The 21,854-nt window shown below is 43.7% G+C and overlaps 1 long non-coding RNA gene across 2 annotated transcripts in view; it reads left to right on the forward strand.

Moving 5' to 3' along the window:
* The first annotated feature begins 603 nt into the window (after positions 1-603).
* LOC142056185 (uncharacterized) overlaps positions 604-21,854 on the forward strand; it is a 51,097-nt gene continuing 29,846 nt past the window's right edge. The window contains exons 1-4 of one of the 2 annotated variants that reach the window (XR_012660253.1): positions 604-1,691; positions 3,620-3,905; positions 5,323-5,396; positions 15,541-16,458. This is a non-coding gene — a long non-coding RNA (uncharacterized LOC142056185). Of the gene's footprint in view, positions 1,692-3,619; positions 3,906-5,322; positions 5,397-15,540; positions 16,459-21,854 lie in introns of those variants that run through there. The other variant, XR_012660252.1, reaches the window with a different exon arrangement.

Below are 21,854 nucleotides of genomic sequence, written 5' to 3' on the forward strand. Positions count from 1 at the left end.
ACAGAATCCCAGGTTGGAAGGGAACTCAGGGATCATCTAGGCCAACCTTTCTAAGAAGAGCAGAGTCTAAACAAGATGGCCCAGCACCCTGTCCAGACGACTCTTGAAGGTGTCCAACATGGCCGAGTCAACCACTTCCCTGGGGAGATTATTCCAATGGGTGACTGTCCTCACTGTGAAAAATTTCCCTCTGGTGTCCAATCGGAATCTCCCCAAGAGCAACTTGTGTCCATTCCCCCTCGTCCTTTCCATGTGACTCCTTGTGAAAAGGGAGTCTCCATCTTCTTTGTAGCGACCCCTTAAGTACTGGTACGTGGTGATGAAATCCCCTCTGAGCCTCCTTTTCTCAAGGCTGAACAATCCCAGTTCTCCCAGCCTATCCTCATATGGCAGCTTCCCAGTCCTTTGATCATCTTGGTGGCCCTTCTCTGGACCCCTCCCAGCCTGTCCACATCCTTTTTGTACAGCGGGGACCAGAACTGTACACAGTAATCCAGGTGTGGCCTGACAAGCGCTGAGTAGAGGGGGATAATGACCTCCATCTCTGCTGGCGATGCCCTTTTTGATGCAACCCAGCATCCTGTTGGCCTTCTTGGCCGCAGCAGCCACTGTTCGCTCATGTTGGGCTTCCTGTCCACCAGGACCCCCAGGTCCCTTTCCACAGAGCTGCTCTCCAGCCAGGTGGATCCCAGTCTGTGCTGCACTCCTGGATTATGTTTTCCCAGGTGCATGACCTTACACTTCTCCTTGTTGAAATTCATAAGGTTCTTGCTGGCCCACTCCTCCAGCCTATCCAGATCTCCCTGCAGAGCAGCTCTCCCTTCTGGAGTGTCTACTTCCCCACTCAACTTGGTGTCATCAGCGAACTTCATCAGGCTACACTTGATGCCAGTATCCAGATCACTTATAAAGATGTTGAACAACATTGGGCCCAATATCGATCCCTGGGGGACTCCACTAGTGACAGGTTGCCAGTTTGAGAAAGAGCTATTTACCACCCCCCTTTGGGTGCGGCCTGTCAGCCAGTTCCCCACCCACTGCACAGACCACTTGTCTAGGCCATATCACATTAATTTCTCCAGGAGGAGGCTGTGGGGGACCGTAACAAAGGCCTTGGAGAAGTCCAGGTAGACAATGTCCACCGCCCGCAACATGTCAACCAGGCAAGTCACTTTGTCATAGAAGGCCACCAGGTTTGTCAAGCACGATCTGCCTTTAGGGAAGCCATGTTGGCTTTTCCCAGTCACATGCTTCATTTGACTTGTGATGGCCTCCAGGAGGATTCGTTCCATAACTTTCCCAGGGATTGAAGTAAGGCTGGTGGGCCTATAGTTTCCCGGATCCTCCCTCGAGCCCTTCTTGTAGATAGGGGTAACATTTGCCTTCCTCCAGTCCTCTGGGACATCTCCTCCCTGACTGTTTGTGGAAGGGAAGATGCCTTAGAAGCTGACTGTCTCTCCCTGAACTATGCATGGAATGTGGGGGAAGACACCCCAAAAAGTAAGGGATTTTGTCCAAACTAGGTGTCTGATCTAACTCTGTTTCTCCCAGGGAGACCACCTGTTTTTGGGCAGCAATGGGGAGCAGGCCTGAGGGCCCTTACAGGCCCTAATTGCTCTGAGCAGCCTCACCTGGGTCCCTCCCACCACCATTAACCTTTATCTGAGGAGCTATTCTTTTCCTGCCTGTGGGTAGGTCTTTATATAGCTCTTGTCCTTTGTAAGTTTGGTGTCCTCCTCTGGATATCTCAGTTTTGTCAGCTTGTGTTTGCTTTTTGTTTGTTGGACTTTTGGCTGAACCTGCTGTTGCCTCTTGCTCAGCTCTGCTTCCACTGCTTGGTTGCTGGGGGACTTGGGCTACATCTATGAGGTTGATGTATGTGGGGTGCTTGTTTTTGGTTTGTTTTCCATCATGGGATTACTTGGGGATAGTCTGTAGCATTAGGTTAAATTGCAAGTGATGTAGGAGGCTGTTATCAGGTTGCAGCTGTGCAGGGTTCTGTGGTGCTTCCTGCACCCTAAAACTTCTGATGGATTGAGGCTTGAAGGGAGGTTAAATGCAGTAGGTTAACTACCTGCTGTAGGTAAAGGCAGGTCATAGCTCTGCTTCACCAGAAGTGGTTAACTGTTTAGTTGCAATAGCTTCTTGAGAAAATGGGTCCAGACAGTGACAGGATTTGGTGAGGGCTTGGGTGTGCTGTGCCCTGGGGAGCCTGGATGGCTGCCCTGGGCTCTGTGGCAAGTCAGCCTGGGGTGCCTCAGCTTTGAGAGCCTCAGTTAGTCCTAGTCTATAACAGGCCTTAAAGGCTCTTTCCTCCACTGAGTTGAGGAACCAATTTAATGAACTGAGCTGTGTAGCTTGAGGGTTTTTTTGGATTAACATGTACTTGTTTGCATACCATTCCTCTGCAAGTTGTAGAATCATAGAAACATTAAGATTGGAAAAGACTTCTAAGATCGTCAAGTCCAACTGTCAACCCAGCACCACCGTGCCTCCTAAACCATGCCCTGAAGTGCCACATCTACATGTTTTTTTGAACACTTCTAGGGATGGTGACTCCACCACCTATTGGGCAGCCTGTTCCAATCCTGTATAATAATTGACACTGTGGCAAGTACACTCTCCTCCTGCCTGCCCTTCCCCTCCCCAGTCAGGGCTTTTTGGCACAATGATTGCTGGCTTTTTGTTTTCCCGCCCTTTGTGCTTTGCCGTGCCCCCCTGCCCCCAGCCCGTGCACCCTTCAGGAGGAGAGGGAGGAGAGGCGAAACCCCCAGCAGCAGCAGGCCCGCAGCCCGTGAGGCACCGCGGTTCAGAGAAGCTTCTGGACCATGACCAGTTGTGGCACAGCTTGGACCTGACCCGGGGTACAAACAGGGCTCTGCCGGAGCCCCCTCGGAGCGGCCGGCTCGGGGCAGCAGGGCTGTGCTCAGAGCCTCTGCCCTTGGGCCGGGTTGGTGCCCAAGGGAATGTCCCGGGACTGAGCCCCTCGCCTGCTTCTGGGTGAGTGATTCCTCTGGATACGTCCTTCAGTGAAACCCCCCCACCCCCAGGGGTGAGCGGTTGCACCTCCTGGGTGCCCCGGAGAGGGAGAGAGCTCCTTTTGTAAGGGAGTCAGTGTGGGTGTGCGCACTTTGGACCGTCGTTGTTGTGTGTAAACGTGCAGTAATAATACCCTGACTGACAACTCGAGCCTGTCATGTGTTAAATGTTACTGTAGGGCTGACTGAGTTCAGTTTACCCCTGTTTCTCATTGTTTTTTGTTGTCGTTTTGGCTGTTTTTCATGAAAGAGTTGTTTGTGCTTGTCCTTTGTTTGGTGTACCTCTGTGACAACAGTGCTCTGTAACTGGCTGCTCCAGCATCTCTGTGTGCTCTTCGGGCAGCACTGATCTTTATGAACTCACTCGGTATAGTTGTAAGAGTACAAGTTTTGCAGGTAAGCAAACAGGAGGGGAAAATCTTCTAAATCCATTAGCTGCATGAAATAAAAAGCCTCTGTACACACAGAAAAAGGGTTGTGTCTTCTGTGATCCTCTAACTGCCAAACCAACAGTCCATTTGTGTTTCTGATGAGCTGGAGCAGGACCTATATTGCCTCTCCTGCCTCTGATTTTTCTCCAGATGGTGAGGACTTGTCTGCACCAAGGACAGGACTTCATGGCAACAGCCCTGCACAAATTGCTGTGTGCCAGACTGACAGGTGTATGAGGACTGGATGATCACCTTTCTGGCAGAATGCAGAAGTGAAATAAGGAGATATGTGGGCTTTCTCCCGCTGATGAAAAGCTTTTACTGACATGGGGCAGTGTGGCCACTGTTGGCAAGGGGCTGTGATTGTCCTCTAAAACTGCCAAGGGTGTGGAGGGAGATGTGGGCAACTTTACTGAAACTGCTCCTCTGACCTCAGGTGAGTTAGGCTGACAAGATAATGGAAATTAGCTTTAAGTTGTCCTTTCCAGTGGCCTAGGAAGCAAATTCTGCTTTTGGGAACTACTTCTGCAATTCCTAGTGTGGAAAGTATTGTTATGGGATCAGCTGGGACTTTTGGTTGCCTTGTCCAAGTTTGAAAAGATTTGCATGGGACAACCAGCCACTGAGGTGACAGCTAGTGTGTGGGACTTCAGTTCATCAGCTGGAGAGAAGGGCTTTTATGAGCACGCAGTGCTCACTTCTGGTAGCCTTTTGCTGGCACTGATTTTTACTCTCCTGGAACCTTATCTGAGGAGAAGGCAAAAGCATGTTTCTTGACAAAGTCCCATGTGACCTGTATTTTCCCCCCTTTTACTGAGACTGTGGAACAGTGTAGCCACTGAAGCTTTGGAGCAGTGAAACTTTCAAAAATGCAGCCTGTCTGCAGACTGAAAGCTGTATCACTTATTTCAGAATTAAGATAGGACGTGGTTTAGATGACACGAGCACAGAGCTTTTGACAGCAGTGAAGCTTACATTTGATTCTGAAGATAAAATCGCTTCAATTTTCAAATGGCTGTTGTAACTTTCACTAGGGAATTTAATATCTAGCAAAAGCTCTTGCAAAACCTTTAAGGTAACCTGTAATGAAAAACAAAATCGCAGTTCTATTGTTCAAAATAGCTTGATCAGTTAAGAGGTCTATTTCTTGCTTTATTTCACACCTGCCCCTTTGTCCTTAAACAAAACCTGAATGATGGTCCTCCTTCCAAGAGAAGAAGAAATCTTTCCACCTTTAAGACCAAAAGGTGCAAGTATCATTTAACTATGTACCTTGAAGCTGGTGCTTAGCATGAGCTGTGTTTTCAGAGCTTTGAAGGAATGATGGGAAGTATGGTATCTTATTTGTTGGGTGTTGGTCTTGCATGCTTGAAATCCAAAACAAGTAGTGCAAGTTAGTACTTTTTGAAGCTGTTGGTAACTGGAACGGAACACAGTTGGAAGAATCAACTGACACGTATGTCAGTCTGGCAGGAGAGTTCTCGCTTTAAGTCAGCCCAGCCTCCTCACTGACATTGCTGACAGTTGCTGTGCGAAGTCCAGCTTGGGTAGGCGCTGTTCAGACTGAGAGCGCTAAATGACTCCTGCAAAGCCGCATAGGTATTTCTTTTGATTGCTTGTGCTGATGACTGAGCTTGAGCCCAAGATGTGTTGTTGCTGAAGTCTGTAGAGGCATTTGCTGTGCTGTCCTCCCTGTGAGTGAGAAATAGCAGCATGCTAAAGAGCTAATGATCAGAACAGACATGGCCAATGGGATGGTAAAGGAACAGCTGTAGGGATTAAGGGAAGAAATGTTATTGGTGCTTTTCAGCATTAATAACATCCCAATCCTGTGATCTTTCATATATATCTAGGAGTAAGATGCCAAATGCCTCCATTATCCTGGATGTGTCAGAGTGAGGCCTCAAAGGTTGCAGGTATGGAAGAGGTGAGTGTGCGTTTGCTTGACGTGGTGCTTGCTGGTTCCTGGCCTACCTGCAGAATGCTTTCCTGTCTGCAAAAGTGCAACATTAAACTTTGAGTAGATAGCTGAGAACTTAGAGTGTAATTTACAGTGTTTTCACATCCCCTTACTCTTAGGTTCATATAAAATGTCTTGTTTATTTTCCTGATTATTCATTTCAACTGTACATATGATTAAAAATAATGAATGGTTATTAATTTTTATCATTAGTACTATCATTACACCTACTAATATCCTTTGATATTATTGCAAAAATTATCTTTAATAGTTTTAATAGGAGCTATTCCCCCATACTAATGAGTATATAAATCAAAGTATTAAATAAGATAGAAAGTACAATTTTGGACTCTATTCTGAAAATGAATCCCCTCTGTGGAGAGGATATCTTCAGGTTTTGCTCAGAACAATGACACGTGTTTCTTCCATGTACTTACACGAGATGGGGTTTAACAACCTGACTGATGCCAATTAAAATCTGTGGCAGTAGGGAGACAAATTAAAAGGTAGGAGAAAAAGCAGCTGGGATGTTGCATTGCTGAATTCAGTCCTTATGTCAGGAGTTTTTATGCCACTGGCTGCAACAAGGTGGGGAATACTGAGTACTCTGGGGAGTCCCACCTGAAGGACTTCATCATGAAGTTCAGGGCAAGCCTGTGTATTTAGTAGATATTGGTCATTAAATTCCATAGGAACATGCAATAGTGTTCCTTGTTTAATTACTGGGATGCCATCTCTGTTAAAGCTGAGACGTGGCAAAAACGAATAGTCTCTCTCGTAATCCTCCAAAGGATGTCGTCTAAACACAGTAAACCGTCTCTGCCCTCTTATTGTCCTCTTGCTTTGCTGCTTGTAACAGAGCAAATCCTAGCAAGGATATGGTGCTGGCAATGGATCAGAAAGTCAGGCTGGCTTCCTGTGCTTTCTTGTTTTATTGGGTGTTTTACCCAGCTCTAGATAAAATGCCATTAATTTTTGTGAGTTGTTTTTTTTTAGGAAATAGTGAACTAGAGCTCACTTCATGCAGCACAATGCTCTTTCCAATACGAGCAAAAGCAATATAGCAGGATAATATTTTGGCACGTTTTCTGTATTCCTAAAATTTTCTATTCAGAGTTGAGACCCCTGCTTTAAGAGGATTGCAGACTATTTGCTATGGATCCTTCTAACAAAAGGTCTTCAGATACCCAGTTTAAGCTAATTGTAGCTAATCTTGACACAATTTTTGAGGCCGAGGACATTGCTACAGCACATGGGGGAATGTTACTGTATTGAATGAAGCTGCTAGAAAGTAAAAGTGAAAAAGTGCAGAGGAAACAGAGTTGTGCACCTAGCCTATTGCTGGCCAAATACTCTGAGCAATTGCAGGGTTTAGTGACTTCAGTGCGAGTCTGCTGGCTGCATTTCCAAGGTGTTGACTTTCTCCTCCATTTTGCAGTGAACCCTGTCCTGGGATGACAGCAGAGATGGCTAGTGTTTAGTGTCATAGCTGATAATTGGACAGTGGTTTTGTTTCTGTATGTGGGGTGGAGAGTAAGAGCTGTTAAGAAACTTCTCACAAAAAGAAAATGAGGCAGCAAATAAAGTTGTTGAGTGGAGAGTTTAAAATTACATTTTCCTTGCAGTGCTTAACTAACCTGTGGACCTCACTGCCAGAGAATGCTATGGAGGGTATTAGTAAAACTTCAGAAAGGTTTAGTCAAGTTAATGAACATGTTGAATACCCATTAATGCAGTTAATGCTCTAGCTAAAAATCTTCCTTGGGAACACTCATCTCTCAAAGTGGAAGGATGTGATGGGGGCCAAGATCTGTGTTGACTGTTGCTCTAAACAATTGCTAGATAGTAGACATTAGTTGGCTGGACTTCGGTCTGATCCAGAAGAGGTCCTCATAGTTTCCTGTTCCTAGGCTTTGAGGACAACCTTTTTTCCTCAACAATTTAGATGCCAGCCTTTAGATGGGTCACTGGGAAAATAGCCTGAGCTGGAAAACTGGAGCTGGGTCCTACCTAGAACTGCTACCAGCAGTGCTGGGAGGCAATAGGCTATTGCAAGTAGGGTAACTGGAGCTAAGTGATTTGGCCAGGGTCATGTTGTAAGCCTGCAGCAGTGAATTGAACGTGGGTCCATGGTGCCCTGAGGCAGCATGTGATGTTCCCCTTGGTCCTTTCAGTCTGCAACCCACTCTGCTGGACTGTAGTAAGTGCTCCCTTTACACTGGTATAAGGCATATCTGAGGATAAATGCTTTCAAATCTACTTGGCTTTGCTAATGGACTGTAACTGAGGCAGGCTTGAAAAACTTTTAATGTTGTGCAACAGTTTTGCATTACTGTTGTTGGTGGGGGTTTTTTTTGCAAGAGAAGATGAAAACTACACAAGCAAATGGGGAGAATTACAGATGCATTTTCTGTTTGACCTTAGTAAATGAGGTCTTTGGTGCCAGTCATCTTTCAAACTACTTGATTATATATCATCATGTGTGTCTGTCCAAGAGCATCTCTCGTTTGAATAGCAATAGCTCCCTCTGTCTGCCTTGAGTAAACAATGGGCTGTTGCACATCAACAGATGATGCTATTTTCTTGCCCAGTGAAATTCATGCTCTCTAGGTATATTTGCAGCTTAAATGGATTAACTTTGAGATGGTTTTAGATTTTCTTCATATATTTTTAGGAGTGATTGTAAAATTTTTGCTATTACTTCAACTTCCAGTTTATGAATGGAACAACTATGTTATAAAAGGCGGGGGGGGAGGGAGTGGGAAGGGGGGGCTTGCATTAGTGCAAGAAGGTATTTTCTGTTGAAAGGGAGCTTTGAACAACCCGTGAATTGCTGTCACATTGAGCATGTCTCTAGAGATTTGAAAGTTTTATACCCTCTTCGAAAGTGCTGCTATTGTCTGTGTAACAAACGTGAACTGAACTGTTCTGTTAAAAGTAAGTCATGCACACTTAGGGACATAATAGTAGCTCAGCGTTAACAATGCTGCTACATTCATTTCAGCAAACTGTTATGGTAGTACAACTGAAGCTCTAGCAAGCCGTTTGCCTTGTGATGAAAAGCCAGCATGTGATTAAAGGCATGCTATTAACATTTCCTAGCTCTTTTCTCACTTTGACATTTGTCCCGTATTAGGGTTTTTGATCACAATCTCAGCAGTGGACTTACTATGTACAGCACTTGAAGGTTTCACAAGGCTGCCTATGAAGGGTACATCAAATCTCATCTGGTATTTGCTGCAATAGATAAAGGAGAGAAACAATAACCTGGCTGAAGCCTGTTTTGGCTTATAATATTTTTTTCCACGAACTTCCCTTCTTTGTACTTGGTTTGGTTTTTTTTTAACATACCAAAATAGCTAGGGCTCCAGCTCCAAAGTACAACACAGGTGATGGCTTGATGCGGCTCTACTACTAGGAAGGGGCTTGCAATGCATTAGGCTGTGGGGTGTGTTCAGATGACAAGCCAAAAATGTTATTCTCCAGTGCAGGAAGAAAGCTTGTGACTGTAGGAGATGTAGTCCAGCCAGGGTGCGCTGGATTCGGGTGGCACGTACAGTCCCTTAAATTGGCTATGGTTCCTCTGAAGTTTTGCTGCAGTCTTTCTGAATAAGTATTTCAGTTCTAGTGTTTCAATCTTTGAGGGATTTTCCTCTTAACATAGAATTCCCAACTGGATGGTAGAATGTGTTTTACTGTTAGGTTACTGCTGCCTCCCTACTGAAGAGGAACAGATACCTTCAAATATTTTCCTCAAGCAGTTAGACTAAAAAAAAAACCAAACCCAAGCCACCACAAAATAACACAAACCACAAAAAAAATTCCCCACCCACAACAAAACCAACAATGTCAGTTTGCTGCTGTTCATGACTTCTGCTTTTGGAGTGAAATACCAAGGTTGTGTTTGCGTCTGTGCACATGGTCAGAGATGTAAGAAAAGTTGCAGTGAATGTGGACTTGTGTTTCATGGCATGGATCAAACAAGTGTGTATGCCCATACTTAAGAAAAATCTTGTGTAAGAGCAGTCATTTGTAGAGTCCTTTTATCTTTCATGCTTTGTAACCACGCCTGAGTGATGGGTTTTAGAGGCACGTAACTTGTGGAAGACGTAATTAAAGCTTTGTCAGAATTAGAATGTGCTCACAAATTTTGATAGCGTACAGCATTACCTACTGAAACTGTTGAGGCACCCGAGTCTTTCCTCAGAGGTGACAGTCCTACTGTGGATGTGTTTGTTAGATGTCCCCTTCTGGATTTAACTCCTATACTTCAGACTGTCTAAATGCACATATAAAATAAAACCACTTTCCATTTAAAAGGTCATGATGCAAATTCATGATGCATTTTTCTGTTGTTAATAAAATATGAAATCCTTTCACATGATAACATATTTCATGGTTTTCCTTTTCCTTCAATAAATGTTGTCAAGATCAACAAACATTCCTGAATGAAATACAGTAGCTTCTGGGGCAGGGGCTGGGGGAACCGAAACAACCCAAGCTGTACAGCTCACTGACAGTCCATTCAGCCCCAGGCTACATAGCTAAATTATTAATTCAGTCATTGCTGACTATTCAGCAAATGCCTGGCCAGCAAATGCCTGGTCCTTTCAAGTGCCTTGGCTCTTCTGTTCATTTTTTTTGTGGCCGTCTGTCCAGTCTCTGCTTGCCAGGAGGATGACTGCAGCCCAGCTTCCTGGCTGTGGTTACATCATCCTGGTCACCCCAAAGTCACTGTGGAAGGCTGCTAGTCTCTGCTGCCTATGTGCCAGCTTCAGCTGAGCCTGAATCTGGTGCTGTACCCATTAGCCAAGTCTAGCATTACACACAGGATGTTCCATTTAGCTCTGTAGCAGGGACAAAGGCCTCTCAAATTGTTCCCTGTAGTCAAAATACTCATTTCACTGGAAATCTTTCCTGAACCTGTACAATTTCACCCAGTGAAATTCTCCTTAATACAAGGTCTATCTATAGAGGGCTTTTTTTTTGATGAAACAATGCTTGCCTTTTTTTTTTAAATACATACATATATAGATAAAATAGTCCTAATTAGAAAGGGAAGTGTTACTGTCTTAAAAGTATTGTGCCCCTATGAAACTTAGTTATGCTTCAGTCTCTTAAAAGTTGTAATGTATACTTGCCCAAAGGAAAACGGCATGTGGTGACTGCAAGACAGTATGTTTATATGTAAGAAATCATCCTGTTGTCAGTACTGTTGATAACAGACCTAGTTAAAGCAGGGGGAAGTAGAAGAACAGCATCGTACTAATAACATAATGAGGGCTGTTGGGCTTGGTGAGCTATTCTGTGGTTAGCTGCATGTTTTCAAAACAAATGGTTCAGTGTAACATGTTATTTGCATGCAAAATAAGTCTGTGGTGAGTTCTGTTCTTTTTCTTTTTACAAATAGCTCTGTGCTGGCCCACAGCATTAGTTGTATGAGGCTCAGTATGCTTTTGAGAGCAAAGAGTGCCTGCTATAGGGAGAGATACTTTGCTGATCTGTTCACCAGTTAGGTGAATCTAGCTAGATAGATTGGACAGGTGAATGTAGGAGACAACTATGATCACTATGCTGTACTACTAAGCCAGATGTCTGGCATCTCCTTACTGTTGTCTTGGCATTGCTTGCATGAACACCCGCTTGTTATCAGAGCCAACTGGCCACAGGGAATATTCGGATCTGCGCTTTCTGTTTACTGGTCCCAGAGCACAGCCTTGATGCCTGCAAAACCTGGAGAGCCAGCCAAGAGGCATTGAAGTATGTGTGCTAGGGCTGTGGGTGTCTGAGGCAGTCTTTAAAGCCTAAGTGAATTGTTTCCAAATCTAATTGGTATTTTGGATCTCCCTTGAAGCATTTGGGTAATTGGAGCTGTACTGTGTATGTTTGGGTGGGGTTGGTGGGGAGAAGGCTGAGGTTTTTTTTTCAGGTCAGTGAATATTGCCATTCCAAGGGGAAGTGAATGTTTCTCCCAGCTAGTTTGGTGTTTTAAGGGCCATTTCTGTCAGCTGTCGTGACAAAGGGTCATCAGATCCTTCCCCTGTGCCTTGGACTTGTATTGTGGGACTTAATTTCTCCATGCATGCAGGCAAACCAGGAACAGAGGTGGCTTGGACCATATATCTTCTGTCTAAGGGATGGAGGGGAAAAATGCTTCCCTCATGCTCATTAGATGATCAACATAAGGGAGCCAGGGTCAACCCATCTGTCCCTTACAAAAGACTTTTGCAGTGAATGAGGACCAAGGGCACTAGAAGTGAAAGGAGGTATGTCCAGGAACAATGTCTGAGCTGGCCTTTCACAGCACCTCCTGGCTGGTGCCACCACCACTGGGGTCTGTGGCACACAGGTGGCAGGCTTGCCAGCTGCTGTAGCTAGCAGGGAGGAATTGGGCTAGCACACAGCTTGTCTGTCTTTCACCTTTGGGAAACACCCAGTTTTTGACCTCCAGACCTACATAATAGGGTTCCCACACACAGCTGGAAGCACCATGTGAGGCACAAACCTCAAGTGAGGGCTAAACTGAAGTAAGAGCCAGAGGCCTTAACCAGTCTCTGGTTAGTCCATGAGTGCTGCTGTTGTCCCTGACCCTCTGTCTACTCATCTGCACCTGCAGGGTTGAAAGCCATAAAGAAATTCTGTTCAGTCTGAACCAAAAAGTACAGCTGGGCTTTGTGTGCACAAAGGGCTTTATAAAGGTCATGAATTGAGCTCTTGTGCCGACCTTTTTGTGATTTACTTCTCATTGTTTCTCTTTCTCCAGGAATTCCTCCTCTGAATTGCCATCTGCTAGCTTTTTTAACAGGGAGTTCTGTGTTACAGGTTTTCTATTAGTCCATTTCTTACCACCTTTGTGCAGGAAAGCTGGACCACTGTGGAGGTCTGTCACTGCCTCCATGTGTTGCTAAATCTACTGGAGTCATTCTGGAGAGTTGCTAGTTTTTTGGAGGGGAAAGAACAACTCCACATAGTCTGCAGCACTGGGTGCAGGCTAATCTCTGGGACACACTCTGGGAAATCAAGGATGTGAGAGAGACTGTTGGACCAAACACAAATTCATTGTTTTTACAATCAATTCTATGTTTTAGGTCTGTAGGGAGTTCATTCAGATTCATTCATCAGCCTTCTGTTACCAGTTCTGAGCATGTTTTGAACTGCTTTCACTCTGATGCTGTGAAAAAGGACGAGCCACAAAAGACCAGCTATAGAGATGCTTCTCCTGGCCACTTGTTATAACATGGGTTTACTGCTGCGCTCCGTCCTGCAGATAGCTGATACAATAGACTGACATGGTTCTGTCTCTCACTTCATTAACAAACACTGTAAAATGCTCAGGATGCTTTTGATTAGTAGTGATGTAGTTATGGCACGTGTGCAAGTCTCCTTATATATTTCTTTCAAAATACTCAAGGTGATTAGGTCACACTATCAGCATTAAAAATTCTTCATAATTCTACTCTTGGAAGAAACCAGCATCTCCTTGTGTGCAGAAGAGTGAGGGAAGCTTCTGTTGAAACTCACACAGGTACTGTTTTGGAGCTGAAATGCATCGATTGTAAATAAAAGGTTGTTACTACCATTTTGTGGTTTCAACTATGGCAGAAAATCAAAGGCTAGGTTATGAAAAGCAGGAATTCTGGAGAAGGATTAACTTACCCATCTGTGGGGCAAGTGTCTAAATAATGGTTTAAGCTCCCTCTGATGTGATAGAGTGGGTTGTCTGTGAGAGACGCTTGATTTCTTTAAAATAACTAGTTTAGCCTAGATGCCTGACTTTTAGCCATTCAGTGTTGGGTAAGATGATTCTCTCCTGCATATCTATATTAAGAAACAAGCTGTTGATTTTTTCAGTTTTCCAGTCTTAATAATTATAAAAATTCAAAGGCTATCCTAGAAAAAATAGGAATTGGGGTTGGGATGTGTGCACTCGCCTATCCCTTCCTAATGCCAAAACCCACTTTTCAGACTGAGAAGGTTGGTGAGGGCTGGGTTGTGCTGCACCCCAAGAAAATACTGAATGTCAATGGATTTGAATACCAAAATGCAAGGCAGAAACATTATTTTAAAAACTACAGGTTTCTGGGCAAATAATTGCTGATTCTCAGAGAAAATGTATGGCACCCCCTGAACATTGATAAACCCCACTTTATCTGTGGAGATTTCACAAACCAGTAAAACCCAGCATCTCCGTTGTTTTTGTTCTGACAGGTGGTATCTCACCTAGTGCTTCACCTGAAAGGGCCGGACGCCTTTCTTTGCCTTTTTTTTCTCCTGGGGTCTCTGAACTCCAGTTTGTCCCTAGTTCCCTTGCACAGATCTGTTCTGAGGCATGAGTTAATATGATGCTTCTTGGTCCCTCAGATGTCTGAATTTGAGTCCCTCAGATTCACTTCCCAAAAGGTAGGCTGTTTCTCAGGAAGCTGTGTTCAGCTAGGTGAAAAACCTGTAATCTGAAAGTGGTATTTGCAGTTAGGCACTCTAGTACCACAGAAAATTTGAGGACCAATTATAATCAATTAGCTACCATTTATCTGAAAATCCCATCTTTAAAATTACGGATTTTTAAAAATAACTTTGAAAGGTGAGAAAGAATAGAAAAGTGGTATGGAAAAAATCCAGGCTGCTTTTTTTGTCTTGTACAGGCTTGCTTATTCAAAGCTTCTCCCAGAAAACCAACAAAACTAAAATTACTGTAAATAACAGGGGAACTATGAAGGCTTCTGCTGACATTGGTAAGCTTGATATTGTGCACTTAAAATGAGCATGAGGAGCCAGCCATTGCCTTGAGATTTTAAAATTTGTTTTAATAGAACACAATAGATAGACTGGAACAAGACAACCCTATAGATAGTAAAAGTTTAGGTGTGTTGGTTGAGACAGACTAAATGGGGCTTTGTAGACAAATAAGGCCGCAGTAAAGACATGTTTCAGTTCTTGGGTTTGGGGTGGGGTTTTGGCTGGGTTTTTTTTTTCTCCCAGTTAACATTGCTTCAATCTCTTGGATTCATAAAAACTTAACATGAGTCAGGACCTTGCTGGCTGTAAGTTGTGGCTGGCTGTACAGGACTAGCTATACTAATTTACCTATTATTCCTCCTTTACCACCAGAGTTTAAACACTTTTCACTCTCCAAGGCAGAGAAAAATTTGCAGGGCTCAGGTTTTAATGTATAATGAGACCTTCAAAGTCCAAAAGAAGCATGCAGAAATCAAAGGCTTGATGTGAAGTGATTTGAGTCTGAAAATAGCAATGCAGTTGGCTCTTCCATTGAAGTGGTTGTATTGCCTTTAGGATTTCCTGTAATCAGCCACTTCCTGGATATTGATAATTTAGCTGCTGCCACCACTCTGGAAAAGGTAATTCATTAACCACTGTATAACAACTTTCTCAGTTGTTGTTCCCCAGCTGGCTACATGCATTTCTCAAAGGGTTTTTTCTTTCAGTTTTATGTATGTTGATATATATTATTTCTCTTTTGCATAAGGTCCCCAACAACAAGTGGACTTCTCATGCTGGAAAGCAGTATTTCCATTTTAAATAGTCACAAAACCACTTTTTGTGAGGAGGCCAAGGCAGGAGCATGGCACTATTCACATAGCTAGACCACTGAGCAGACATCTTCCTGTGCTTTCTGAGCAAGACTTGCTGGGAGCAGAGTGACAACATGGGGCTTACACTAGGCAGAGCCACCTGCCTCAGAAAAAGAAATCCTGGGGTTAGCAATTATGATACAACCTACTTAAAACCCTGTAACTAAGGGCTGGCTCTTATACATCCAACTCTGATAATTTCCAGCCTCACCAGAATTTTTATTTTAATGTTGTTTTTTATAATTTCTATGCCAAGTGTATTGCGGTATATGTCAGACTATCTCTTGATTCCAGTTTTGCCAGCTATAATCTTGTTCCACAGGTTCAGGGGTAAGTGCTGGTCCTGCAGCATACTACAACTCAAACAAGAATTGATTGTTGTAACTTGGCTGTCTACTCTGGCAATTCCAGCTAGTCCTGACTGTAAGGGGCCAGTTTGGCCCCTTAATGCATTCTTAAAGCTTATCTTAAAGCATTTCTTGAACATATTCTAATATCTCCAGTGGTAACTGTTCTTTTAGGGGCACCGATGGGCCCAAGTGAAGCCATGGCATTCCACTTTCTTAGTGTACCTCTCCTCCTGCCATTGCCAGCAGGTCGAAGGACCCTCTTGAAGAAAGATCTTATTGCAAAATACTCCCAGGTGAGGGAAACTGCATTTTGTTAGCAAGCATCTTTCACCCAATGTATGTGTTTGTTGCCATGGGTGGGAGGACTTGCTGTGCTGGACCGCCAGGGAGTTGTTCCTTTGTTTGCAGTGCTCTTTTGAGTACAGGGCCATGCTGAAAAGCAAAGCCCCCCAGCTGCTAGGCAGCATCATTTTTTCCATGCCACATCTTCAGCATTTGCACCATTTCTGGGAGGAATAGAAAGCTGGGCTGACATGATAGTAAATAGACAAGATCCAGGCACTGCAGCTGTGGGGGACACTGGACTGAATCTTGCAAAGAACAGGCAAGTCTTTGCAGGTCTGAGGTACGCTTGATAAAGCAGGAAATAGCTCTGTAAAAGCCTGGTGGACTGGCCATGGTACCATGCTTAAGAGGGCTCCATGTTCCTCCCTGAGATTGCCATGTACCTTTGGTGTCTTGCCTGGTCTGGGGAGAGATGTGTTCTTGCTGATAGTCAGCAGTTCTTCTCCTGCCTGAGACTGGTGAATTCATAGCTCTGAGAGACACGCTAAGGCAGCGTCCTCACTCAGTTACAAATCATCTATGCTTTCTCAGTCCTGTGCTTCCCAGACCTCAATAATTTCATCATTCCATCTGAACAGGAGTTTTACTTTGTTAAATTCAGGGAGTACCACTGATGGCTGCAGTCTTTTATCCTGTCCTTCTCATTTTCTGCCAAACCCATAATGAACGGTTAATCTCAGTATGTTGCAGAGTGCAACTACCTGTTTCTTTTGCCTGTAATAAAATGTATACCATTTGATCTGATTGTGCAGCATCTGTATATGGATTTTTTGTCATTTCATCTGTTTTACATTGTGAACCCTCTTAAAGACCTGTACCATAACTCTGGAAAATGTAATTTTTCCCCTATTGTCCCTCTTTTTTTTTTTAATGAACTGATTTCACTATTTCTAATGCACATCCTTGTGTGCCTTTACCACCCATCCATGCTAAGGCTGAAGTGTATTGATTCTAAATATACATTCCAGTAGTCTTCATGCTCATTGTCAAAAATCAAAGCAGCCAGATACACCTCTGGTCTACAAGCCCACGCTTTCATGGAGATACCACTTTAAAAATCAAATCTGACCCTCTCTATTCATGGTCTAGAGCAAATGCTCCATGCGTGTAAATTGCTGCAACTCCATGGGGCTATTCAAATCGACACCAAAAGGAGCTGTGGTGTTCCAGAGCAGCACCTCTTCTGACATATCTGTATATTGGAATGATGCAAGTCAAACAGTACTTAAATAATTCAAGAGCATGGAAACACTAGGCCTATTGATTTTTCCTCTTTCTTGAAGTTATTTGTACTAATTTTTCTTCAATATTCTTTTTAGGTTGAAACACTGAAAGCACAGTAAGGTGGAAAATGAGTTCTGCGGAAACATCTTCATAGGAGGCTTGATTGCTGTTATGCCAAGAGCAGCTATTTGAATTTACTAATGTATCATTCACTTCAAAATAACCCTGTAATTTTTATGTTGTAAATTCAATACTTGCTATTTAATACTGCGTAAACTATATTGCTAGTTCTCAGGACTAAACTTACCATAATAGCTATATCCAATATATACTCCACTGGATAGCTTGAAAGTCTAGCATATTGCTTGCAGCAACTTAACGCAGACGCGTTGCTGACTGACTTGCTGCAGCGTGGTTTGTCACAGATTAACTCTTCAGATAACCAGGGCTTAGACTTTAGGAGTAGCCCTGAAAAGCCCAATGACTATGTAAACATAAATTCTGCAGCTCACTTGCATCTTCCTCTCTTCAGGAATGGTTACAAAACCAAAGTGGTCACAGTTTTCTTACTTGTCAACCCACCTCCCAGTACAGTGGGGGAACTACTTGCTAGTGTGTTATTTTGCTTCTCTGGCCTTATTGAAATGCTGTCTTATAGCTGGTGGATTTTTAAGACCAGAAAATGTGTGGGGATCTTCTTAGTAATGGTGGTGTGAACTTTTGTTCATAGCAACTCACCTCCTGTCTGTATAACCAGCATTAGTAATTCTTTTTTAGAAATGTGGAGCTGACGCACAGTTTTCCATCACTTATGTTCAGATAGTACAGATGACCTCAGAGGTATCTACTCATTTTATGGACCCCCTACCTTTGAAGTCATTAGTACTTAATTTTCACTGCTTCTTGCACTTAACAATGTTAGTAGTGGCTTCATGAATTACTAATGTGGTGCTTAAAGGTGAAAAGTAAAGACCTCATCAAATTCTGGATATTTGCATATACATTGCAGATAATTATGTATCTGAGAGGCAATGCTTTTTTCTCTCCCCCCTTTGCTGTTAGGGTATTCAATAAGAAAGTCCATTTAATATCTTTTGCTGCTGAGGATTAACCTTTGTTTAATGCTGTCCGGTCCTATATGGTATATGATATGCTGCATTAACCCTCATTTGCAAAGCAGCTTCTCGGGTTCTGTTGTGTTTACAGTGGCAAGCTCCAAGAGGTAATTACAGACCTCCTTTGTTAGAAGTTAAGTGCTGCAGATGAAGTCTTTCCCAGTAAACCAGAAATCACATATACAGTTCGACTGAAGAACTCGGAGAGACCATCTTTTTCTTTTCGCTCTGAAATTCTCCATTGAAAGCAGTTCTTCAAAGCATTGAAGAGCATACTTAGCATCACACCCTTGAATTCAGTAAGGCAATTCTGCCTTTGCTAAACAGGCATGTCTTTAAACAAAGCACTTCAACACATGCTTAATCAGTTATTGAAACGAGAGGTATGGTGTATATATAGTGTCCACATTTAAAAAAGGGGATTTTTTTTTTCTGGTGTATATGACCTCTTTAAAGCAGGAAACATGCTTCTAGCTTGAGAAATGGCTTTTTTTCTTTTTCAACAGCATTTCAATTCAGTATAGATAAAAATGATCTTTTAAGAATCAGTCAAAGATTTAAACGCCTGTTTTGCCCAATCCCTTTTGAAACCCTGTTCAGACACACAGTTTCTTTGAAATAAGTAATTGTGCCAGAAGCTACGTTCATCAGGATACTGTTTTTAGTATCACCTGCATAAACCAAATCACAGATGCTTCAATCAAGGATGATTTTTTTTAAAGAAGGGCTTTAAATTGCCTACTCTGTAGTACCACATGCTTGTCTGTAATTTAGTGTCTTATCCAACGGAGTGTCACAGGGATTAGCTTCTTCTGGAAAGTAGAAATGATTAGGAGATTAAAAATCCGTATACAATGCCCTGATTTTTTTATAGAGTACTAAAAACATCTGAAAAATATTTAAATTATTATAATTCTGATAATCATGTTCTAGACATTCTTTCTGCCCCCTATTATATCATGGTTTTTTAGGGTTTTTTTTAACCAGAGTAATGAGCTAAAATTTGGGTTACATAGTATCTGGGTTTTACAGTTGCTTTTTGTTTATTAAAAAGGAGATGGGTAAAACTGGCATCATGAGCAGAGCTGTAGTGCCACTCTGGCATGGAGAGGCAATCCACAAAGCATTAGCTGAAAGAGGAACTTTGAGGAATTTTAACTCTTGCACATCTGAGGCAATAGCTTTAGGAACAGAACTGTGGTATTCACCATCTTTTCAGTGACAGGTAACATCACAAATGACATGAGACTTTCAAAAGGGGTCATTCTGTTCTAGCTGTTAAAGTGAGAGGTAGCCATCAGTTGACTTGATGGGATTAGAGTGGGCAAGTTGGGTGTCAGTAACTAAACAACTTCTTGTTTTAAATTAACTTCACACTGCCTGGTTTGGCAGTGCTAGTGTACAACTCTCTGCAGCTTCTTCTGTTGCTGTTCTCTGCTGTTGGTGCCTTGTGTCATGGACCAAGACAGCCCGTGCCCTCTATTACTGGAGCATGTGTATGTACTTCATAGTATCATAGAATGTCCTGAGTTGGAAGAGACCTGCAAGGATCATTGAGTCCAACTCCTGTCCCTGCACAGGACAACAGTGAAATTCACACCATGTGTCTGAGGGCATTGTCCAAGTGCTTCTTGAATAGCATCAGGCTTGGTGACATGACTGCCTCCCTGCGGACCCTGTTCCAGTGCTCCACCACCCTCTGGGTGAAGAACCTTTTCCTAGTATTCAACCTAAACCTCCTCTGCACATCTTCCTGCCAGTCCCTCGGGTGCTGTCATTGGTTATCACGTAGAAGAGATCAGCGCCTGCCCCTCCTCCTCCCCTTGTGAGGAAGCTGCAGAACACAATGAGCTCTGCCCTCAGCCTCCTCCTCTCCAGGCTATACAAATCAAGTTACTTTAGCTGCTCCTCATAGAGTTTCCCCTCCAAACACTTCACCAGCTTTGTGGCCCTTCTCTGGGCACTCTCTAGTAGCTTTATATCCTTAACGTAGTGTGGTGCCCAACACTGCACACAGCACTCGAGGTGAGGCTGCACCAGTGCAGGGCAGAGCAGGACAATCCCCTTCCTCAACCGGCTGCAATGCAGGGCTTGATGCACCCCAGGGCACTGTTGGCCCTCTTGGCTGCCAGGGCACACTGTTGGCTCATGTTCAACTTGCCATCAACCAGAACCCCCACGTCCCTCTCTGCAGAGCTGCTCTCCTGCCTCTCGTTCCCCAGTCTGTATGTACATCCAGGGTTGCTGTTCCCCATGTGCAAATCCAGCACTTGCCCTTGTTAAACTTCATATGGTTGGTGATTGCCCAGCTCTCTAGTCTGTCTAGATCCTTCTGCAGGTCCTCTTTGCCCTCTAGAGTGTCAACAGCTCCTCCCAATTTTGTGTCATCAGCAGACTTAATTACTATTCCTTCACGTCCTGCATCCAAGTCATTTATGAAGAGATTAAAGAGTACTGGCCCTAAGATGGATCCCTGTGGAAGCCTGTTAGTGACTGGCTGCCAGCCCAATGTAACCCCATTTACGATAACCCTTTGAGGCCAACCCATCAGTCAATTGCTCACCCACTGCATTATGTGTTTGTCCAGGAGGATACTGTGAGAGACAGTATTGAAAGCTTTACTGAAATCCAAGATCATCACACCAACTGGCTTTCCTTGGTCAACTAGGAGGGTAACCTTGTCATAGAAGGAAATAAAGTTTGTTAAGCAGGACTTTCCCCTCGTGAACCTGTGCTGGCTGGGACCAATGACTGCATTGTCTCTCAGGTGTTTTTCAATAACTCCCAGAATATTATTAATTATCCGTAATTTTACCAGGCACAGAAGTGAGACTGATAGGCCCGTAGTTACCAGCGTCACCCCTGTTGTCCTTCTTGATGACTGGGACAATGTTTGCCAGCTTCCAGTCAACTGAGACCTCTCCAGATTCCCACGAGCATTGAAAAATCATTGAGAGAGGTCTCCCTATGACATCAGTCAGCTCTTTAAGTCCCCTTGGATGAATCCCATCAGGCCCCGTCGACTTAGAGGGGTCCAGCTGGAGCAGCAAGTCCCACACTAATTTGGGGTTGGTTGGGAGTTTATCGTTCCCACAGTCATGGTTCTCTAGCCCCAGGCTAGAGAACCCACAGGGCTCTGGGGGTCTCAGAGCCCACCATTGGTGTTGAAGGCCAAGGCAAAGAAAGCATTAAACATCTCTGCTTTGTCTATGTCCCTGTTGGTGAGGTGACCATTCTCATCAAGCAATGAGCCAATGTTATTTCTGGCCTGCCTTTTGCCATTAACATATTTGGAAAAATATGTTATTTTCCCTCATGGTACTGGCCAGCTTCAACTCTAATTGAGCTTCGGTCACAGTTATTTCCTCCATGCAGTGGTGAACAGCATCCCTGTAGTCCTCCCATGTCACCTGACCTTGCTTCCACTTTCTTCTTATTTCTAGAAGAAGATCCCTGCTCAGCCAAGCCAGCCTTCTGCCTCACCTGCTTGACTTCCTACACTTTGGAATTGCCTGCTCCTGTGCTTTCAGGAGGTGGTACTTAAAAAGCAAACAGCACTGATGGTTGCATCCCTGCACCTTCGAAAGCTTTTTCCCAGGGAACCTTACCAAGTAGTTCCCTGAGCAACCTGAAGTCTGCAGTCTAGTTGAAGCATAGGTCTTTTATTTATGCAAAAGGGAGGTGAATTAACATGCCAACTGCAGTATCTGGAATGATCATATTGAGGGCACTTCTGTTGGTCCTAGGGCCATTAACAATTTCCATGGTGTGTTAGTGAATAGACTTGTGCTTTGTGAATGT

Source organism: Phalacrocorax aristotelis, chromosome 4, assembly GCF_949628215.1.
Source record: "Phalacrocorax aristotelis chromosome 4, bGulAri2.1, whole genome shotgun sequence".
Taxonomy (NCBI): domain Eukaryota; kingdom Metazoa; phylum Chordata; class Aves; order Suliformes; family Phalacrocoracidae; genus Phalacrocorax; species Phalacrocorax aristotelis.